General features: G+C 38.0%; 1 protein-coding gene across 4 annotated transcripts in view; it reads right to left on the bottom strand.

Moving 5' to 3' along the window:
- The window catches only part of DMD (dystrophin), a 950,620-nt gene that overhangs the window by 83,221 nt on the left and 846,353 nt on the right, over positions 1-21,046 (bottom strand). The gene's annotated exons all lie outside the window — the stretch shown is intronic.

The following is a 21,046-nucleotide window of genomic DNA, read 5'->3' as shown; positions in this document are numbered from 1 at the left end:
TCATCTCGCCCTCTTTCTATACCACAGGTCTATCCCGGGGACTGTTCATATTCCATTGATGTATATAAGCACCAAAGCTGGTGGCTTTTATTCCAAGTTTAGTATATTTTAAGGATCCCTTAAGTCCCCAGTCAGCTGGGTTGCCTGATTTTAGGAAAAGCTCAACAAGCAGTTCAAGGAGAGCCCTCATGGCGTTTCCTAGAATGATTAAAAGCCTAAGATGCTCAAGGTTAGACTCCTCAGGCCCCAAAACACACATATAAGAACCTAATGAAATTAAAAGTTAAAGTCTCATAGTTTCTACACAATTTAATTTGTTTTAAAAGATCTAATTTGTAGTTGCCAGTTGCCTATTATCTGCAACACTACACCAACAAACATAGAAAAGAGGATTCATCCTTGTGTAAAACAAACTGCTATGTGAAAACTTGGACTCTGAGAATTTTCTGGTCACTGGTATTAGATCAATCACTAGATCAAACAGCTTAGTTTTGAGGTGAATGAACTGGTTGTGGGCAGTCAACTGTGTTACATCAACAACCTCCTCTTTTCCCCTCATTAAGGGAAAATAAAAAAATTGGATGCTAAGCAGAGTACTTGGGAGGAACCCCACGGTCAGTTACAAGGAGACAGCAGCTGCCCTTGTCATACTCAGGGACTCCGTGTAGCTTCACACTAAAAGTGGCTTGTTTTCTTTCAAGAAGTATCTAGTACTGATAACTCCAACACACATTCCTTTGGTTTACTGTTTCTTAAGTTTCCTGGTCTGCCTTCTGCCTTAAGAGAAGCTTGATGCTATTATTAAGTTGGTCTTCTTTCCCATATAATAGTGCCAAGTAACAGGAATTTAAAAACCAGTCTGAATTTCCCATACTTTGCATAATCTTCTTTCTCCTTGAGTTACAAATAAAGCATTGTATTCAATTAGACTCACAGCAGGTGAAAACCCCAATTAGTGAATCCATTTTCTTGGCTTTTTTCCCCTACCTTACACCCACACACCACTCTCTTTTTTTTAAACAATAAAGGGAACTCTGAGTCATCCCTCAATTGAAAAGCAAATTAACCCTTTGATCTCCCAAATCAAGCTATTACCCACTCAAGAACATCCAGGGGGAAAAAAGAATGTTGAAAGACTCAGGGATTAAGGCCTATTGACTTTCTAATTTGATTTTATTAAAAAAAAAACAAGCCCAAACTATTTAATGTAGTTCTGATTGTTGTCTCCAAATTCCTCAGAACACTTAGCTGTTTTTTGATTGACCTCAAAATTACACTTTTTATGTATAATGTATGCAATAACACTCAATTCACATTATTTTTCACTCAATTCACAAAATAACCATAATTCATTGTAAAAATATATTCTGTTTGCAGTGTGAATGGTGACTGTCTCTGACATTTGTAACTGAAGCCAATTTTTATTTTATACTTAATTTTAAACCATTTCATAAAAGACAGCCTTCTTCAGGTAGAAAATAGAACAGGATTACAAAGTAAATAGAATTTTAATGCCCTGTGGTGCTTTTCTGATCCGAGGACTATTCAGCCAATTTATGCACCTATAGAGAGACCTTAATCAGAAGGAGAACAGTGTTCTGGACGAGTTCTAATCAAGTTGTCCTCTCTTCAACATTTACGAACACTAGGTATTTAAGGGGATATCTAATATGTATTATTAGATACACATCTAACAATTATTAGATAGTGGTGTACTACCCCAAAATTCTTTCAGGAAAAAAATAAAAGTAAAATAGGAAGTGGATGTTCAGGTAGTTTTGCTTGTCCAAATGGTTACGTTTGAGAAGACTGAATTTTCATTTTTAGTATGTTCTCTGACTTTTGTCCCTTTTCTGTGTCCCACAGCCATTAAAAACAACAGCCTGAAGATAAAATAACAAATTCTTAAATAATATTGTTTTAGTATAAATCTTCACAGGATTTATGAAGGTGACCGTCATCACTACTCCATTATAAAGAGAGATACAGAAACCTGGACAAAAAAATGGATATGGCCCTGCCCAAAACTGCTTAATAGGGCAGACACTAAGCCCACAAGTTTGCTTGTAAGTTTAGCACTTTGTGAGTAAAACTAATGAGACATTTCTTTAGTATTACTGTCACTGACAGCAGAGATATATATTCCTATTAGCTTGCTTCAGTAGTTCTGTGAAGTGTGTAGTTCTCCTTGTAAGTGTGGCTTTACCATATCTCTGTAGTGGATTAGCAAGTGCTTGTCTTGCATATAAGATGTGGTGATGCCCTGTTTTGATCTAGTTACTCTGTTGTGCTGTTTGAATCTATTTCATTTTTCCTGGTATAAATAAATACTAAGAATCACTTGGGATGGCACCATGATGCTTTCCTGAATCATCTGTCTTAAATATGTTTCAAGGGCTGAAAACTCCAGGATTTAAAATTTTTTTTATTTTTTATTTGTTGATGGATATCTCAGAAGAGCCAAAAAGAGAACACTGGTTTGCATTCTGCTGGTTTGGGCTTTTTTGGGTGACCTATTTGCACCTTATGACTGGAAGCCCATAAAAGTGCTGTAAATGCAAGGAAGAAAATAGTTCTAAAAATCTGCATTTCCCCCCCCCCCCCCCCCCCCTTGTCATTGCACTTGAAATTAAAGACCTACTAAAACACTCATAGCTCCATGTACTTATAATCAGTTATTTACACCACGGGAGGGGTGGGGAAGGAGCACACCACTGTCTTCCCAGAGGCAAACCCAATCTGTGTCCTGTATGAATAGAGATTAAGAGGTGCTGCTTCTTGCAGGGCTTGATCTCCACACTTGACACCTACCTAAGCAGCAAGTGGAGCTCCTAAAAATTTATGGGACATGTTTTACTGAGATGCTCTTGGAACAGAGTAAGAGGGTGAATCCTTATTAATGTCTTTATTTTTAAAATTTTTTAAAAAATAAAACTAATTCTGCAGTAGATATTACAGAGCTGGCAGAAATTTAATGCACATCATGGAAAGCATTGGTACACAGCATGTATGACAGAAGTAAGCCTGTCCCTGCTAAAGGCACAATGGCCCAACCTCTGCATTCCTTTGGGCTGTACCTGCTTTTACTACAGTAAAGACACCTGATTAAAACTGAAATCCTAGGCACCCTATGAGATCGGTATCATGGAGCCTTGGTAGCAGCCTATGTGTGTTTTATGTTGCATTGCCTTGCACGCTGCTGATAAAAGATGAATGAGAGGGTGCCTGTCATTTTGGATGTATTAGAAATATATATACACTTCACCCTGTTGCAATCATTTAAAGCCTAATTTGGAGAGGCTGTATTTATTTTTTTATGTGACTGTGTGTGTGCAGTATAATGCCAGGTGTATGACCCTGAAAAGAGGAGCAGGGTGAGACTGAGATTAAGTAAGATTACATGCATGTAATTACATGCATGGAAGTGGTAGATAGCACATCCAGGTTATGAGTTCTTCAGGTAAACACCTGTAAATACCACCAGCTCTATTCTAGCTTCCATACAAAATCACAAGAAATAAAGGAAATTTAAAAAGGAATAATCCCCACTCTACTGGAATGGAGATGAACTTGTGTGTGAATAGTTCCGAGAACAGAAAGATCAACAAGCATAAAGCTGGCAAAATGTTAGATAACTAAAAGTATTAAAAAGCCCTCTGAAGCAAAAAAAAAACCACCAAACAAACCCAAACCAAACCAAAAAACCACTACCACTAACAAAAAACAAACCAAAACCAACCACACAAAAACCCCCCAAACTAAAAACACAATGAGCAACAAAAATACAAAGAATAATAATTAAAAAATACCACCAAAAAACTTAAGTGAAACAAAATTGCTTGCTGATCATTACAATCTACAAATAACACCTGAAAAATAATAATTATACCATAGTAAATTCTTGGTTTGAGGCATCTGCATGGCAAAATCAATAGTTGTGATTTCAGGGAGTAAGGTTGAGAAAAAAATGCAGACTAATAAGGATACATTAAACAAAACAATGAAGGCAAACTCGATTTCTTACATTTCTTTGTGTGCCTAGTTAGAAGTAAGTGACTGTTTTGCCTCCTGGGGGATTAAAATAAGCAGGATTTCATAAACTCTTTTTCTCAGTGACTCTCTTTTCACCTCAAAATCTTTCTTTCCATGGATGAAATTATGTGTTGCGAACACAAGAGCTGGCTTCTCAAACCATTAACTTCTCTACTGTTTCCTATCAACATGTAGACCTCAACAGCAAGCAAACCTGTATTTTGCAGTCTTCACTTCACTCATACAAACAGAAAAGTTTTCCTTTCATTTAGGATGCTTTTTTCAAAATGTTGCTATGAAAATATTATGTAGAAGGAAAAATGGAGCATTTGGGAGAAAAAAAAGCTATGTAGATCATGCTAGAAGATTGTACTAGGGTATCCCAATGGTAAGGCTGCACTTACTAGGAGAGAACAATGACATCTATAGCATTTTATTACAGCTATACGGGAGCAAGTCCTCGATCAGAGCACTAGCTAGGTAAACTTTGCACTTTTGAACTAATGTGCTCATTTTTTGGTGTCTTTTAGCAATGGGTGCTTTGCTGTGTTCTTACAGAGCTTGTAGTTTTTGTTGCTTTAAAATACACTTTGAAGCTTTTATAGCTACCATATTGTTTCCTCAATGATTGAAATATTCTATACTTAACATTATAGTATATAATCCTAAGAAGAGGCCCTGCCTATTTGTATGTACAGCCTAGACTTTGCCATCATCATCTCAAGCATGTTGTGATTTTTTACCTTAGCAGAATATGATAAGTTTGAGGTCTACTCCTAACCTTTTTCCCAGTGCTGATGCAATAAAACAATGTTTCTCTCACCCTGGTACATCAAACTAGCTTTGATTTAGTTCCAAAATTGGTTAGTCTTTAACTTCTCCCAAGACCCTGCTGTTTTTAAAATGAGCAAAGCTTAGTCTTCATGCCTACCATGATTGCTTTTCTCTCTCTTTCTAAATTTCTTATGTGAGGGATCCAAAAATGAGAAGGAAGTGCAGCACTGCACTTGGGAAAGGAACAAGCTTAGAGAAGTTAATGGGAGGAGGGAACAGCTACACCTAACTAGCCTCACCAGTAATTCTATACAGGTTAAGTCTTTCATCTGATTCAGGAGACATTTCTCATCATCTATTTGCATGTAAATGCAGTTTCAGGTTTAGGGTTGTGCAACTATTCCCAAACTGAGGTCAGACTTGGTAACAGAAAGAAAAGAACAGTGGAAAGGAAGAGTTTCTCATCCGATATTTCTGAAATCAACTTTATCAAAACAGTATTCTATGCAAAAATATAATTTAACCTGACTACAAAACAAGACAATTATTCGTATAGTTCTGGCAGTACCCTTTAATGACAAGTGGCAATAGAATCATCTCGTACAGGCCAAAGAGTAAAAATTAGATTTTCTACATGCAGTCATTCAAAACAAGTATAAATACACAGACATCTCCTTTAACTAGTGCTTCCAGAGACAGATGAGTTGGTATCACCTACCATGGAGCAATGTCCTAAGGCATGGATATTATTTTATCCTAATTGAATCTAAATGTATGTTAGCACTTAAATACCTCAGTAAAGAGGAGCACAATTTTTGAGGTAAGATAAATATTTGTTTCTTAGCTAAATGTAAGAAAATTATTTCATTCAAGTCTCCTGAGGCAAGCTCAAGAATTTATACTTTGGCACATGCTTCACATGATTCCAGGCAGTTTTTACTCCTTCCATTTACTTCACTACAATATGGTTATTCTTGGGAAGTAGCCCTTTCAGCTTCTGCATTTAAGTATCTTTCTGTAGCTCCTTAGCCTCTGGCACAGGAGCTGGCAGTTATTACAGGAAAGAATCCCATGGATGCTAGCTGATAGGAAAAAAATGTTGATAAACTATATTACACAGTTTACACTTTGTGTTTAGTTGATCTAATGGGAATGCATTTAATAGAACTCAGTGTCTAAGTATATTTTCAGTATTGCATGTTTTAACTGAACCACACTTTTCACAGTACACCTCAAAAATGCTTCAGATACCTTGGAGTTCTACTGGCATATCTTCAGTCAGTTCTCTGTTTTTCTGTTACTAACAGTGAAAGAATAGATTTTCAAAATTAAGATTTCCTTTTTAGCAACAAAGCCAAATTTTAGTGAAAAGCTTGCAACAAAAAGCAGAGATGCTTTGCCTACACAAGTCATAGAGCCTTGACATTTTTGGTCAAAGGTACACCAATGAATTTTAGGATTTATAGATCATTACTGAATCAATGATTGTGTGAGCTCAAAATAATTTTAAAAATGTTACAGTTATATTATTCTCTATAGAAATATTTTTTCCTCTATACTGAGCTTTTTTCCACATTGAACTAACCAAACAATTTCCAGATTTGTAGTTGTAACTATTTCAGTTAGCTCCATGAAGATGGAGCACCTCTCCTATGAGGACAGGCTGAGAGAACTGGGGTTGTTCAGCCTGGAGAAATAGAGTCTCCAGGGAGAGCTTATAGCAACCTTCCGGTACCTCAAAGGGGCCTAAAAGAAAGCTAGGCAGGGACTTATCAGAAGGGTGTGTAGGCAAGGGGAAATAGTTTTAAACTGGAAGAGAGCAGATTTAGACAAGATGTAAGGAAGAAATTCTTCAGTGTGAGGGTGGTGAGACACTGGCACAGGCTGCTAGGGAAGCTGTGGCTGCCCCCTCCCTGGCAGTGTTCAAGGCCAGGCTGGATGGGGCTGTGAGCAACCTGGTCTGGTGGGAGTTGGGAGGCCCATGCAGAGGGGTTGGAACTGGATGGTATCATAGAATCACAGAGTCATAGAATCATAGAATTGGCTGGGTTGGAAGGGACCTCAGAGATCATCAAGTCCAACCCTTGATCCACTACCGCTCCAGTTACTAGACCATGGCACTGAGTGCCACATCCAGTCTCTTTTTAAATAGCTCCAGGGATGGAGAATCCACTACTTCCCTGGGCAGCCCATTCCAATGTCTGATCACCCTCTCCGTAAAGAAATTCTTTCTAATATCCAACCTAAACTTCCCCCTGCACAACTTAAGACCATGCCCTCTTGTCTTGCTGAGAGTTGCCTGGGAAAAGAGACCAACCCCCACCTGGCTACACCCTCCTTTCAGGGAGCTGTAGAGAGCGATGAGGTCTCCCCTGAGCCTCCTCTTCTCCAGGCTGAACACCCCCAGCTCTCTCAGCCTCTCCTCATAGGGCCTGTGCTCGAGTCCCTTCACCAGCCTGGTTGCCCTCCTTTGGACCTGCTCCAGGACCGCGATCTCCTTCCTGAACTGAGGGGCCCAGAACTGGACACAGGACTCAAGGTGTGGCCTCACCAGCCCTGAGTACAGGGGCAGAATCTCTTCCCTGGACCTGCTGGCCACGCTGTTCCTGTACAGGCCAGGATGCCATTGGCTTTCTTGGCCACCTGGGCACACTGCTGGCTCATGTTCAGCTTCCTGTCAATCCAGACTCCCAGGTCCCTTTCTGCCTGGCTGCTCTCAGCCACTCTGTCCCCAGCCTGTAGCACTGCATGGGGTTGTGGCAAAAGTGCAGGACCCAGCACTTGGCCTTGTTTAAGGTCTTAAGACCTTATTTAAGGTCTCTTCCAATTGAGATTGTTCTGTGGTTCCATGGGCTAAGGGGAGTTATCCACCCTAATCATCTCCCTCAACACATGGCACAGAATGTTAGGTTATTTTAAAAGTTAAAAATGCCTAGCTCCATATTATGAGGCATAAGAATCATCACACAGTTTCTGTCAACTTCCTCTCAAGAAAAGAAATATTAGATTCAACCAAGATCTCTCTATATCTACATAGTTCACTAAAAATGCAGAGCATGCACAGGATCTAGAGAATTTATTTATTTAATAGAGTCCACAAGTTGGACTTTTATGCTGTCATAAATTTAACAGGCATATGTAGAAGATGATTTGCTGAGTGTTCTTATAGTTAGAATGAAGGATCATCTGAACTCACAGTTCCTGTCTTGGAAAAATTACAACTTCTAGAACATTCATCCTTGATCTCAAAACAACAAAATCTATCTGTCTTATTAAGAAAATATGGTGGTGTTTTGTATTATCATTCTTTTCTTGAGGTAAATAATTTTCTTTCAATTACCATCACAGCTCTGCCTGGTGGTTGCCACCTTGAGAAACGAATGCCATTTTGCAGTTAGCACCATTTCAGTTAATGTCTTTACAATAACATGCATCAGTCAAGGAAAAAAAAAACCAAAAAACCTTCACTCCTGCCTATTAAATAAAAATTGGGTAAAGCTTCTTTTGTACATTAGTAATGAAACTTATTTTTGCTTATGGGCACAATACATTTTTCAGTGTTTAGCAATTAATATCTTGTTACTTTTCTGTAGTTTTGCTGCTGCTGTTGCTCTTATTTCTCATTCTTAAAAATCTACAGTCACTGTTTCTGAAATTATTATCCTCCCACCCATGCCTCTCAATTTGTTTTTTTTGGTTTTTTTTGTGTTTTTTTTTTTTTGTGGTTTTTTTGTGGTTTTTTTTGTTTTGTTTTAGGGTTACTAACAGAGCAAATTATTTACTGAGGCTAAAAATAATTTTGCAAAGATTTGGAGAAGCTGAAAGACTAAGAATTTTGCCAAATAGAGTTCAAGCATGGAGTGAAGGATTAGACTCCATCTAATCCACTGGTTTTATCAAATCAGTGTATTTACTACTGAACTCAAACCTCCAGATAATTTTATTTTTAGCAGTTTGCCATACTGAGTATTCACTTGGTTTTATTCTAATAGGTGCAATTTAGGATTAAAAAAGAAGATACTTATTTCCTGTTTATAAATAAGGTATCATCATTAAAAGTATTCCATTGGCAAAACAAATACTTTTTTTGCTTTATGCCATATTTTAATTATTTGTCTGATAATTTTAACAGTAAACATTACACTTTACTGAGGTTAGCATTTATTGTTACATTTCAAAAAGGAACATATGCAATGAAAATTATTATTTGGTGATGACAGTGCACTCTACTGAGTCAGAGATGAAGAAAGTGCCTGGTTCTGATATGTTCATGTCAACATTGTAGATGAAACTTGCTAGTAATCTGTAGAAAACCAGGCCAATGGGACTACATCTCCACGGCCTTTTAATTAAATGATGGCTATGAAATAGTCAAGGGGGTTCACCTCTCTAAATGTGGTAATATTTTGTTTATTAGGACTTTCTAGAGACATGTTATCTTACAGCAACACTTCTCTGTGTGTCTTGCCTGAGAACAGTAGTTCTTTCCTGGGCCAAATCTTACACAGTGGCTCTTGCTCTTATAGCTGAGAGCTGGATCGTGCTTCAGCAGACTGGTTGGGGTACTCTTCTGCTTCCCAGTTTGTGCTTCTCTGGACTTAAGGCATGATTTTGCTTATGCAAATAGACAGATTAAACAGGTATAATTAATTTTTTTTAAAAAATCACTTCTTTGTTGGTGTTTTTTTAGTTTTGTTTTTTTTTTGTTTGGTTGGTTGGTTGGTTTGGGTGGGTTTTTTTCCATTTCAAATTGTCTGACCTAATGTGGGAGCTGTTGCAGCCCAATTTCTGCAACAACTGCAGTACATTTTTGAAACTAGTTGGGCCTGTGGCTGCAAAGTAAATCCATCACATTAAATGGCAAAAACATCTCCCTACACTGGGGGAAACAGAAGAGTTCTAGGTCAGCACAAATACCTTTGATTTTAAGTATAGTCACAAGGGTTTTGCTGTGCTCAACCCTCAAGCTTTCTTGATAGCCTACCAAATAAATTAGCTGGTAATCAAACTATTTTTAAGTAGAGGATTTTCTATCCAGAAAGCAACTGATTTGACAAAACCAATCACTACCAATGAAGAGCAGCCATATAATAATTTCTTTTAAAATGTGCTGAATGCTCTAGATGCAAGTTCAACTTTTGCAGCAGCCAATATTTCTAAGGAAATTTATTACTTCCACTGAAAAACTTTGTAAGCTAGCACAATTTTTGGCAGAGGTAACTAACTGAAGAAGCACATCCAATGGATACCAGCAAAGCAGCTGGCATTTCATGGCATTTCCTTCTGGCAGTCTCATTGCAAGGAATGGTTTAGGTAGCAATTTCTGTAAGAAACTGGTAAAAGGTAAGGCTTAGAAGAATACTCATCTGCTCTCTCTCAGACTTATCTGTATTTACATATGCTACAGCATCTTGCCAAGTTTGTAAACTGCAAAAACATAGTATGCAGTGACATTCCTCTCACCCTTCAAGTGCATTGCATACTACATACTGAACTGAATTTTACTTCCAAACAAAATTTTGGCTGCATTCCTTAGCGAATACAGGTTGTTCTCACATTGGCAGACTGTCCCATTCTCTCACTGGAAACAATTTGATGGATTTTTAATTTCATGGGTTTGCTTGTTCCTTGATGGGCACAGTTTATATAAATCAGTTCCAGCCACCAGCTCCAACATTGAAAAAGACAAATCTTATTTTCTTGATTTAGGTCATTATGCTGAAATTCTGTTTTTCTACTTGGTCTTTTTGTGTCGTTTACAATTAAGAAGGTAATTTAAAATACCCTTTCCAGAACAATTTTAGTATCTACTCTACGGTTTTCCTCTTTCTAACTCAACATTAAGAGAGTACTAAGTTTGACATTACATAATTTGCTGAGAAATTTAGCACTGGGTTTCAGTAAATTCAAGATAAATCACATTGTCTGAAAAAAATACCCACCTGTAAGCAATACAGCACTATTCTATGCTACTGTTATTACATTCTCATTTACTGTGTAAATATTATTGGTTTCAATAATGCTTTTTTAATAGACATGGTTTGATCTAATCCTCCCTGCTTTGATAAACTCAGGCTGACCAGAATTAAGCACAGGGAATTTAAATAGTAATGTAATTACTAAATTGCTAAAAACACAACAGCACTTTTTTGTGGTCTTTATTGAAACCTAAGTGCATAATGCAGTTGTAGAGTGAAGCATACATGTAAAAACTAGAGAACTTTAACCCTAGCTGAATTTTCCATCAGCCAGTATCCTAACCCAAAAAGATCATGTGGTCAAGTCTCCTGCTGAGAGATTAATAAAAAAAAAAAAACATTAAAAAGAAGTGAAAGATTTGCATAGCAATAGGACAAAGGTGGATAGGGAAATGGTGAGTGTATAGTATAATAACTTCCAGCTGGTATATCATCTGTGTACTTGTAGATTTGTTGAAATAAATAAATGATCAAAATAATCCAATTAAAAAAAAAAGATCAACAAAGTCAAGAGGAGTTTTTGGAAAGAAGACTTCACAACACAAATGGTATTAAAGCAGCAAGATGATTAAAATGCAGAATGTTATTTATTATACATTAGGTAGATCAAAGCTGCTCAGTGATCAGAAGGCAGTGATTGGGGGTTGCCACCTGTTTGGTCTCATATGAAATGGAAATCTGTTAGGTCAAGGTGTGTTGGTACACATTACACTTAGGAACAGATACAGTGAAAAAAAAAATAAATTTTTTACAGTGAAAAAAAACCCATTATACATTCACTGAAGAAATTAACTTATTATTCATCAGCACATATGTTACTTTCTGAGTCAATACAAAAAGAAAAGTCTTTATAATTCAGGACAGTTCTTAACAACAAAAAAAGGCAGGTAAATGCTCTTATGTGGGGCACACCACATCCCTCTTCAAGAAAGTGGCAAAAAGACCTGAAGAATATAAATTAAAATATATTTGAGCTGTGGTTTTGGTGAGTGCTGTGCCTTGCAGCGGGCTGAGCTGAGAGGAAAGATCTTAGCAAGCATATTACTCAGGAAAACTAAAAATATAGAGAACAAGGTAGGAGGCAGTTTTTCTAGGTTCTTGTTTTGGTTGATTGTATCTTCTGTCTAACTTCTCCACAAAGAAGAGGAAAGGTTTGACTTAGGCTTTTCTTAAGGAAACTGTGTGGGTGTAAATGTCTAACAATAATTGGGAGGATCTAGTAAACAGAACTGAGGAAAGCGGAAAATCTGCATGATGCAACAAGACCAGGCAAGGCAAGACAGTGAGGGAGCTTTGTTGGTGTCCCTGAAATTTGCTGCTGAATTGTGAAAACAGATGAGCAGAATTTCAGTCTGGAAATGACAGGGCAATATTGGGCTCTCAGGACTTTAAATGAATATTTATAGAAACTGAACTTGCGCACAACAGAAAGAAAAAGCAAGAGTGAGTAAGAGTCAGAAGAAGTCAGAAAGTCAGCAGAAATTTAATTTGAGTTTATAAAACTGTGGGAAAACGTTGGTAAGTACTTTAAAAAACATGTAACAAAGCTATATTGTTTGGGAGGTCTCCAGGTGTTAAAAATAGAATTCATTGACCAAAAAAAATGAAGGGACTGGCACAGGAGAAAGGAGTCCCACTGGCTGACTTGATGCAAACTGAAGAGGGGAACTACTGCAAGTCTACACAATGTGGGCATATCCACACAGATGAGTTTGCTAAAGGATTCATGCTGATAGACTCTTTTCCACTCCTTATTTCTAGTATAGTGAACAAATGCCCCAGAGCAAAGCAGTGCTGACGGTTTCGGGCTCCGTTTTCTCAAGTGAAAATTGTACAGACACAGATTTGTGTTTTGCCAGCAGCAATGGTTTATTCCACAATACTTTGGGCACTGATGTGAAAAAACATGATACATGAGAGGAAATGCTCAGAGCCAGATTCTGATCCCTTTTATGCTGTTAAAAAATAAGAGGTAACTTTGCTGAAATCAATGACCAAATCTGCTTTCTGCACAGAAATCAAATTTGATTTCCAACCTTCTGACATGTATGTATGAAAGGAGCCTAAATGCTCCCACCATAAAGTAGAATTGTCTGTGAGAATTGCTCATTTCAAGATTGTTGGAGTGTGAATAAATGTAGAGAAACAAGATAAATCAGGTGCCTTGAATTGCCAGTGAGTGGGTGTGAGTCCACCTGTGCCTGATTAGGACAGGCCCCTATTGGGCATGAGCAAGACCAGGGGGCCAATAAAGGTGGGACACACACCCACAGAAGGCACCTCAAGCTCACTCTGGTGCGAGGCATGGAGAGGCCAGCAGCTCATCGAGCCTCTGGAGCAAGAAAGGCTCTTCCCGCTACACTTCTACCCTGGAAGCGCTGTGTGGTGGCTGGAGTCCTGGAAGAGACCAGCAGCTCGTCGAGCTTCAGGAGCAAGAATGGCTCCTCCCGCTACAAATAAATATTTATTTCTTCCTCCAACTAGAAAGAGGAGAAGAAATAATAGCCTGTGAAAGTAAGCACTAGCATGTAATGATTGTATCAGTAAAGCCTTCATTGCTTTTGTGCTGCAGAACAATTAAAAGTGGAAAAGCAGATGAATGAGGAACCACTGGTTAAATATGAAGATATAGAACTCCAGCTGCAACTGAACAGTCTGCAAAGGGCTTTAAATGGTTCACTAATGTCACAGCAGTACCAGGAGAATAAGCACTTCAATTAAAAAGTAGTAATTAAAAGAATAAATTAGGTCAGTGTGCCTGTGGACAGAATGATAATCTCTTGATGCATTGTGTTTATGCTTCTAGTGATGGTTTATGTCAAAACTTCTCAGTTCAGAACTCAAGTTTAAACCAGTATTTGGAAATCATGGTGAGCTCATCAGAGATTTTTGGGAATCAGTTTTCTAACTCCAATTTTCAGGTGATACTTCAAGTAAACTGAAGTATAAAGGAAAAAATGCTTTTCAACAACAGGGCCCTAGTGGCTAAAATGTTCTCATTGGCAGCAATCTGGAAGAAATTCCTTTCTAAATACTGATGTAAAATTTCAGGATGACTCTATTCCAAATTACTTGCACTAAAAATTTATAGATGGAGAAATAAAAATGTGCTTTAGGTTTAGTAGTTTTGGGTTTTATTTTTTATTCCTGCAATCATTGACATTTCCAGCTACAGAATACATAGTCTGTTACACTCAGGAGAACAGCTGCAAACCACTTACTTCTACTCACCAGGGTTTCTGTAGGTTGAATCTGGGTATGATTTTGAAGATTAAGATACAAAACAAAGTTTTGCTTATTTCTGCTTCCAGAGTTCACTCTTTAAACAGGAAATCTGCAACTAGCATAGCAGATCTGAAATTTCTACTCACAGACACGCATCTCTCTCCTCCTCTATTTCTAGACCAAATGCAGAAACATCTTTAATGAAGAACAGCTTCAGTATTTTTTTCAAAGACACACATAAGTAGAAAGCATACATGTGTATATTTTGGGAAACAAAGTAGCTACGGTGTTTTTTAATAAATTTGAAAGTCAGTTTCCCCTCATTCGTCACACACTGTTCAAGGGTCTCTCCATGAACGAATGGAGTTGGGAGAGGAAAAGAGTAGCCTGTAACTGATCCTTCCAAAAATTTGCCACCCTGTCTGTCATTATTATAATAAGCAAGGCTATGAAATCCTTGCAATTTAGGTATATCTTTCTAATGATGATATAGGTTAATGCTTGTAAAGAGCTAATAACCTAAAAAGCTCTCCAAAGTTGGTTTAAAAACACCCTAGGTTATTTATTTGATAATTATAAGATGCAGCACTGCAAGAAACGACTACTGAATTTACTCAAATTGCATTACAGAGAAGCTTTCTTAAATAGTATGCTAGGAATGAAACCTTTTAGCTAAATGAACACTGAATTCTAGATTCAGTGAAAGTTATTCAGTTTTTACGATGCTTCGTTTCACCACTGAATTTATCTTAGAAGATCAAATGGTAAAATTCTTCAAAATATTACAGTTCAGTTAGTAAGTATCTTCACTGCAATAGGAGATGGAAGTCTAAAAGAGAGAAAATTAACTGCTTTAGCATGCTGAATCTCCAAGAAAGCATCTAGCAAGCAACTAAAAAGGAAAAAAGCATGAATCAGCACAAGGGGAAAATTAACATGACCAAGCAAAAATGTACTTCTCTAAAAGGAACAAAATTAGCAGCTGAACAAATGAACACATACGTAGATGTTTCAGAATCTCAGCATACTGCAGTCCCCTTCTCTGTTAAAGCTCTCCAAGTGCCAAGCACGAGATGTCATTGGTCAAACCACCATACATAGATGGTTTTTAGTTAATCGAGCAGTGATATTCCTTATATATATATGTATTTGCTTTTTTTACAGTTTTTTCAATTCTACAGATCTTACCAGCTGAAAAATTTATTGCTGCTACCTGGGCAGATACTAGAAAGGCAATCACTGTATGAAAATATGCTCTGCTTATTAAAATACAGGAATATCTCTCATGGAATGGATTACAGCCCCAGCTTTTGCAATGCACTAGAATGTGTTTACTCATCAGAGATTATTCTCTTGCAAAGAACCCTGCAAAGTGAAGTATTTTAAGATAAAGAAGAAAGAAAGGACCTTCCTGTGCCAAATTAAAAGCCAGAGATATAATGCTAGAGAACATTCAGTTACTTCAGATCTGTGCTTATTCCTGAAAAGCCAGAGTATACCAAATTGAAACAGTAGTAGCCCTGCTGACCTCACACATCATCTAATGTCTTTCACCTTGCTTATCTCTTCTTAGCCCCTGTCTGTCTGCACAGAAAAATATTTGTTTCTACAGGACAGCCATTGCTTCTCCTGTACTGACTGCAAGCTTTTGCTTTCAGAAGACACAGGCAGACAGGATGCCTCAAACTAGGGGATGTGGTGCTAAGCTGTTTCTTGAACTGCAAAGTACTGCTGCAACAAGCTCTCAGACAAATATGTCTGCTTTAAAGTTTTAGACAAAAATATAGCCAGAATCACCTCTTCCAATAAAGGACACTGGACTACAGTCATAATCTACATTGGTTTCCCATAAGGGGAGCACCCTTCTCTTCTCTCCTCGATTCTAAATTATGTGAGACAAGATGGTATTTGAATATTGTTTCACTGGGGATGATTTCTGCACTTACATTTCAATTCCTGAGAAGGAAAAAATAAAAATAAGAGTATATAAATAGCATCATTTAAACATCAAAACCCAGCACTGAGCAGATGCACACTCCAGTTAATGGGACCATGTTTTACCATGCATGAATCTTTAAAAGAATCTCAGCAGAATCCCCTGCTTGGTACAATTTCTTGAGTAGAATTGACAGACTTCATATAAAACTGTGCTGCAGAGCAGTAGGCAGGCAGTGAATAAATGTCACTCAGGAAGTTAGACACACACAGCTGTGGACACCATGAAATTCACCCTCTATCCTGAAAAACAAATACCTCAAAACACTGGGAAATGCTAGAATAGTGACTTAACAATTAATGTAATAAGAATTTTACCTGAAATGCATGGGTTTGAGACTATTTATGAAAGACAAGTAAAGAAACCCCCCTTTTTTTTTTTCCTTTTTTGAAACAAAAGCACAACAAAACATTTGCTGTTGCCCTGAATACTAATGATGGAAGACTGTTGCTATGGTGATGCTAATTTTAATGCTCTTGCCTGTGGACTTCATATGAACTGCCCGTTTTAACTTTTGCAAATGTCATTTACAAAATAAAAACCCATTAATGACTGGCGAGGGCACAATGTTCCACTTTAATTAGAATAATAAGGAATGCTGATGCACAAAGTACAGGTTTGTGAATTGCTACAAAGCCCACACTGTCAAAATTAATTACCACTGATGAGGATTTTTTTAAAACTTCTTTTTTTTTCAAAAGCAGCTTTGGAATAATACAACCATCACTCGACTTGGAGTTGAAAGTAGGCTCTCCTTCTAATACCAAGGTGGAATAAAGAAGTCTCTGAGGCTGACAGTATAGGAGAAGGCACAGCAGAGCTTAGAACTGTGATTGACCCATGCTAAATGAGAGCTGATTCCAGGAATGGGGAAATACAAGTGTGAAGTCTACAGGGAAAAAGAAAATAACTTCCCAAGAAATACTTGCTCAGAAAAAGAGTTTGTATTTTTCAAAATTTAAAAATACAAGCTGAGAACAAGAAATTGAACGGGTGCTAGGATATGATTCTAGTTTGGGTTGATGTGGCATTGCTGTGACTTGTTAATTGCCAAGTTCTCAGTCAAGATGATGATGTCTAGAAAAAACACCACAGATAGCAGTGGTAATCTTTTCTGTAATGTACCAGGTCCTTGCAAATCATGAGCTCAATCATTTCTCATGAAAAAAGGAAAGAATTGCAATTACCATTTTTAATTTTGGGGAAATGTTGGGGCATATAAAGAAGGTGCTATGTTGCTAAAGGCATGTCAGTAGTACTGACTGCAGTGAGGAAGGCATACTGCAGTGCAAAGCACCACAAGCAGCTGCCAAGAGTACAATATCCAACTAATTGTTATTATTAAAGATCTCCATTGTACTAATCTTTAGAGAACCTAATTTAGAGTTGAGATTCACTGTATTTCATGATGTATGCACAGAAAGGAAACTTGCCTTCTCTTGTGAAGAGCAGAATGGGTGAAGAACTTGATTTGCCTTTATGCTGCATCACTACTTCTGTGTAAGGTCACTGGAAATGTGACAGGTATGAGGAGAAATAGCTGCCAAAACATTTTTCTGAATTCTCTTCTATGAGAGACCACGGTTTAACGGGTAGGCAAACTTTCTTCCAGCAGCATTAGTATGAGGCCCTCTCTTGGTCTACTGGTGCGCTTTAGTACTAGATTAAAATATCCTGGCTTTCTGCACTTACATACAGCCCTCCACTCTAGATGTCTAGAATTTCTTTGTATGGTACAAAAGAGAAATAAAGTAAAAACAGATTTAGCCAAGAATGTGTCTACCAGGTCTGATTTTAAGTGTTAATTTTTTGCCAGTGATGCATTTACTCAGAACTTGTTTCCTTCTTTCTGCTTGGTTTATGCAGGAATCACTGGATGACCACTGAACAATGTTCTCTTCCAAGACCTATTTCTGTGAGCATCCATCACTCCCATCAAAGGGGTGTTCTGAGCATGGCTTTATGTTGGAAAGGCAAATATCAACAACTGATTAAAATTTTTGTTGAGAATCCTGGTGTGCTTATGTGCTACTGCAGAATGGAGATGTCCCTTTTGTGATGGGCAGCCATGACGTAGCCTGTTCCTCTTGAAAGTCAATGGGCTCAAGTCTAATTCATATTTCTACAGTACCTTGCCCAGTGGTATATCCTCTCAGAACAAGAAGAGGCAGAGAGACCCTCTTGCACTCAGGAAAAATTTTAGTAAATAGTTGGAATTTGGAGGGAGTCAGAAGCCAACAGTATTTAACAAATATGGAGATGATGTGCATTAACAAACTGACACTGTAAGCTAAGGCAGGTAGCTTCCCAATACTGTGAGCCTACAAAGGTTTAGAGTTTATGGAATTAATGGAATGCATCAGAAATGGAGAAAAGAATTTGAGATAATCATCTCCCAGAAAATTGCTAGTAGACCTAATCACCAAGACAATTAGCTTATGGTTCAATCTCCAGGCTCCTCATACAGCAAAGTGGTATTTCTGGTATTTCATTGATGGGCAATGTCAGACCCTGTCAACACTGATGGACAAAGAATTAAGGGAGAATAAGTTAAAGGAGTCTGCTGGTACTACTGTGGGATTACTGTGGGGTTTAGATCACCTCAGTCATCTTCAAGACAGGTCAGAAAACTGGAAAAGAATATTTGTTAGTATTTAAAATTCTCTTTTTATCTACATGAACAGGTAGAATATGAAATTTATCTGCCTTTTGTGTAGTGGTACAGTAAAATCCATACAGCGGTGTGTAAAGAAAGACACAGAAAAAAAGTTGCTAAAATATGTACTCAAGTCAGGTGACAGAAAGAGCAACAGTGTTACAACTTCTGATTCTCACTTATTTTAGCAATGATGCAATGAAGTACTCTGGGCTATTATTAATTTTGTAAGTATGGGTAATGCAGTGAACACAATCTTCTAATGAGCAAGTAAAGGGAGAGGCTGAATTAGATTACTGCAAATCACAGTGACTGAATATTAGGTAAAAATCTCAGAAGATGATGAAAATTTTAAGAGGAATCAGAAAGACAATACACTTTTTTGGTGCAGGAAAAGAAGATAAGATATTTTAAGAATAAGCAATACTAAATGTGTCAGTAGGCATCAAGGGCACAGAGGAGACAGAAAGGAAAGGTAGACAATGAAGAGTAACATTGCATAATTGCAACCAGTCTGGTGAAGGGACTCGAGCACAGACCCTATGAGGAGAGGCTGAGGGAGCTGGGGCTGTTCAGCCTGAAGAAGAGGAGGCTCAGGGGAGACCTCATCACTCTCTACAACTCCCTGAAAGGAGGGGGTAGCCAGGGGGGGGTTGGTCTCTTTTCCCAGGCAACTCTCAGCAAGACAAGAGGGCACGGACTTAAGTTGTGCCGGGGGAGGTTTAGGTTGGACATTAGAAAGAATTTATTTACCGAGAGGGTGATCAGACATTGGAATGGGCTGCCCAGGGAAGTGGTGGATTCTCCGTCCCTGGAGATATTTAAAAAGAGACTGGATGTGGCACTCAGTGCCATGGTCTGGTAACTGGAGCGGTAGTGGATCAAGGGTTGGACTTGATCTCTGAGGTCCCTTCCAACCCAGCCAATTCTATGATTCTATGATAAAAGAGTGTAAATGTCAACAGAGAAACACTAAGGTTTGCAAGAATCTATTCTAGCCTTTTTGAGATGAGGACTTAATAACTGCCTAATGGGGAATGCTGTAGAGAAAACAGGAAAAAAGAATTGTCATAAACAGGTTACCCAGGGAAGCTGTGGCTGCTCCCCCCCAGAAGTGTTCAAGGTCAGGTTGGATGGGGCCTTGAGCAACCTGGTCTGGTGGGAGGTGTCCCTGCCCATGGCAGGGGGTTTGGAACTGGATGATCTTTAAGGTCTCTTCCAACCCAAACCTTTTTATGATTCTATGATTTAGACATCATGAGTACAACCAAATGAAACAAAACCCTGAAAGGAGAGGTACTGGAGCTGCTATTGGGATATGCCCAGGGACTGAAAACTAAAAGCATTGCAAAGTGAAAATAGGCTAAAGAAGGTCACGGGCTGGGGGCAGTGTTGGCTCTGCAGAGGGAGCATTAGAAAGCAAGGGGAAGATGAAGAAAAAGTGAATGTTAAAGTATGACAAAGCAGACCCTGACAACAAGCCAAGAGAAGACAAGAAAGGACAAGTGGAAAGAGTTTGTTGAAAGTGGTGGAATGACCTAGAAGAATGTGAACAGTTAAAGATTGGAGTTGGACAACAGGAAATTGTTAGCAACCTTATTAAGAGCTGTTTCAGTCAGAAAAGGGTATTGAAGATAGAAAATACTGCATAAGAAAAAAACCCAAAAATACCCCAGACTGGAAATAGACATGAATTCCAGGAAAAATGAGGGCAATGTTCTGGATATTGAACAGTGTCAGAGGAGAGATTTTTTTGGTTTTATCAAGGACAGTCCCAAAGAAAATGACTCCCATGTAAGGAAAGAAGTAGCAGATAAGCTTCAAAGACAATATATCACTGCAAATCAAAAGTCTTAAACAAATCATTTTGATATGCTCCTGATGTCTAAAGGACCAAAGTTAAGCAAATAGGCTTGCTCTCTAGCATTCAGCTATTTGATGTTCTAAATGTCACTCCTCCAGTTTCTTGTTCTGAAACTATCTGTACCTGATCAAGAAACTTACTCTGATCTCAAGAGAAACTTGTTTCAGAGAATTATTTTCTCCTTCAAACAAACATGTCTCTAAATGCTATTTCCCTCACTGTGATGAACCCTTTGCTTTTGAGTTGTTACTGCTGCATATTAGTACAGCATCAGCTTGATGAATATGCTTTCATTTGTGGTGGCCAGACCATATGGTCTGTCACTGGCTGAATATTCCTCCACTTTTTTTTTTTTTTTTTTTTTTTTTAGTTAGTTAATTACTAAATAATGTTCAACCAACACCCCAACACTGAAACTGAAGATCATTCAGGTGCGTAGTTGGTATAAGTCTAGTTTAGGAATACTTCAAATAAAGATATAATCTAGAAACAACAAAATTCAGGGCTGTCTAATGTGCTTT

Source organism: Calypte anna, chromosome 1, assembly GCF_003957555.1.
Source record: "Calypte anna isolate BGI_N300 chromosome 1, bCalAnn1_v1.p, whole genome shotgun sequence".
Lineage (NCBI taxonomy): Eukaryota > Metazoa > Chordata > Aves > Apodiformes > Trochilidae > Calypte > Calypte anna.
This window is presented reverse-complemented; position numbering and strand designations above follow the sequence as displayed.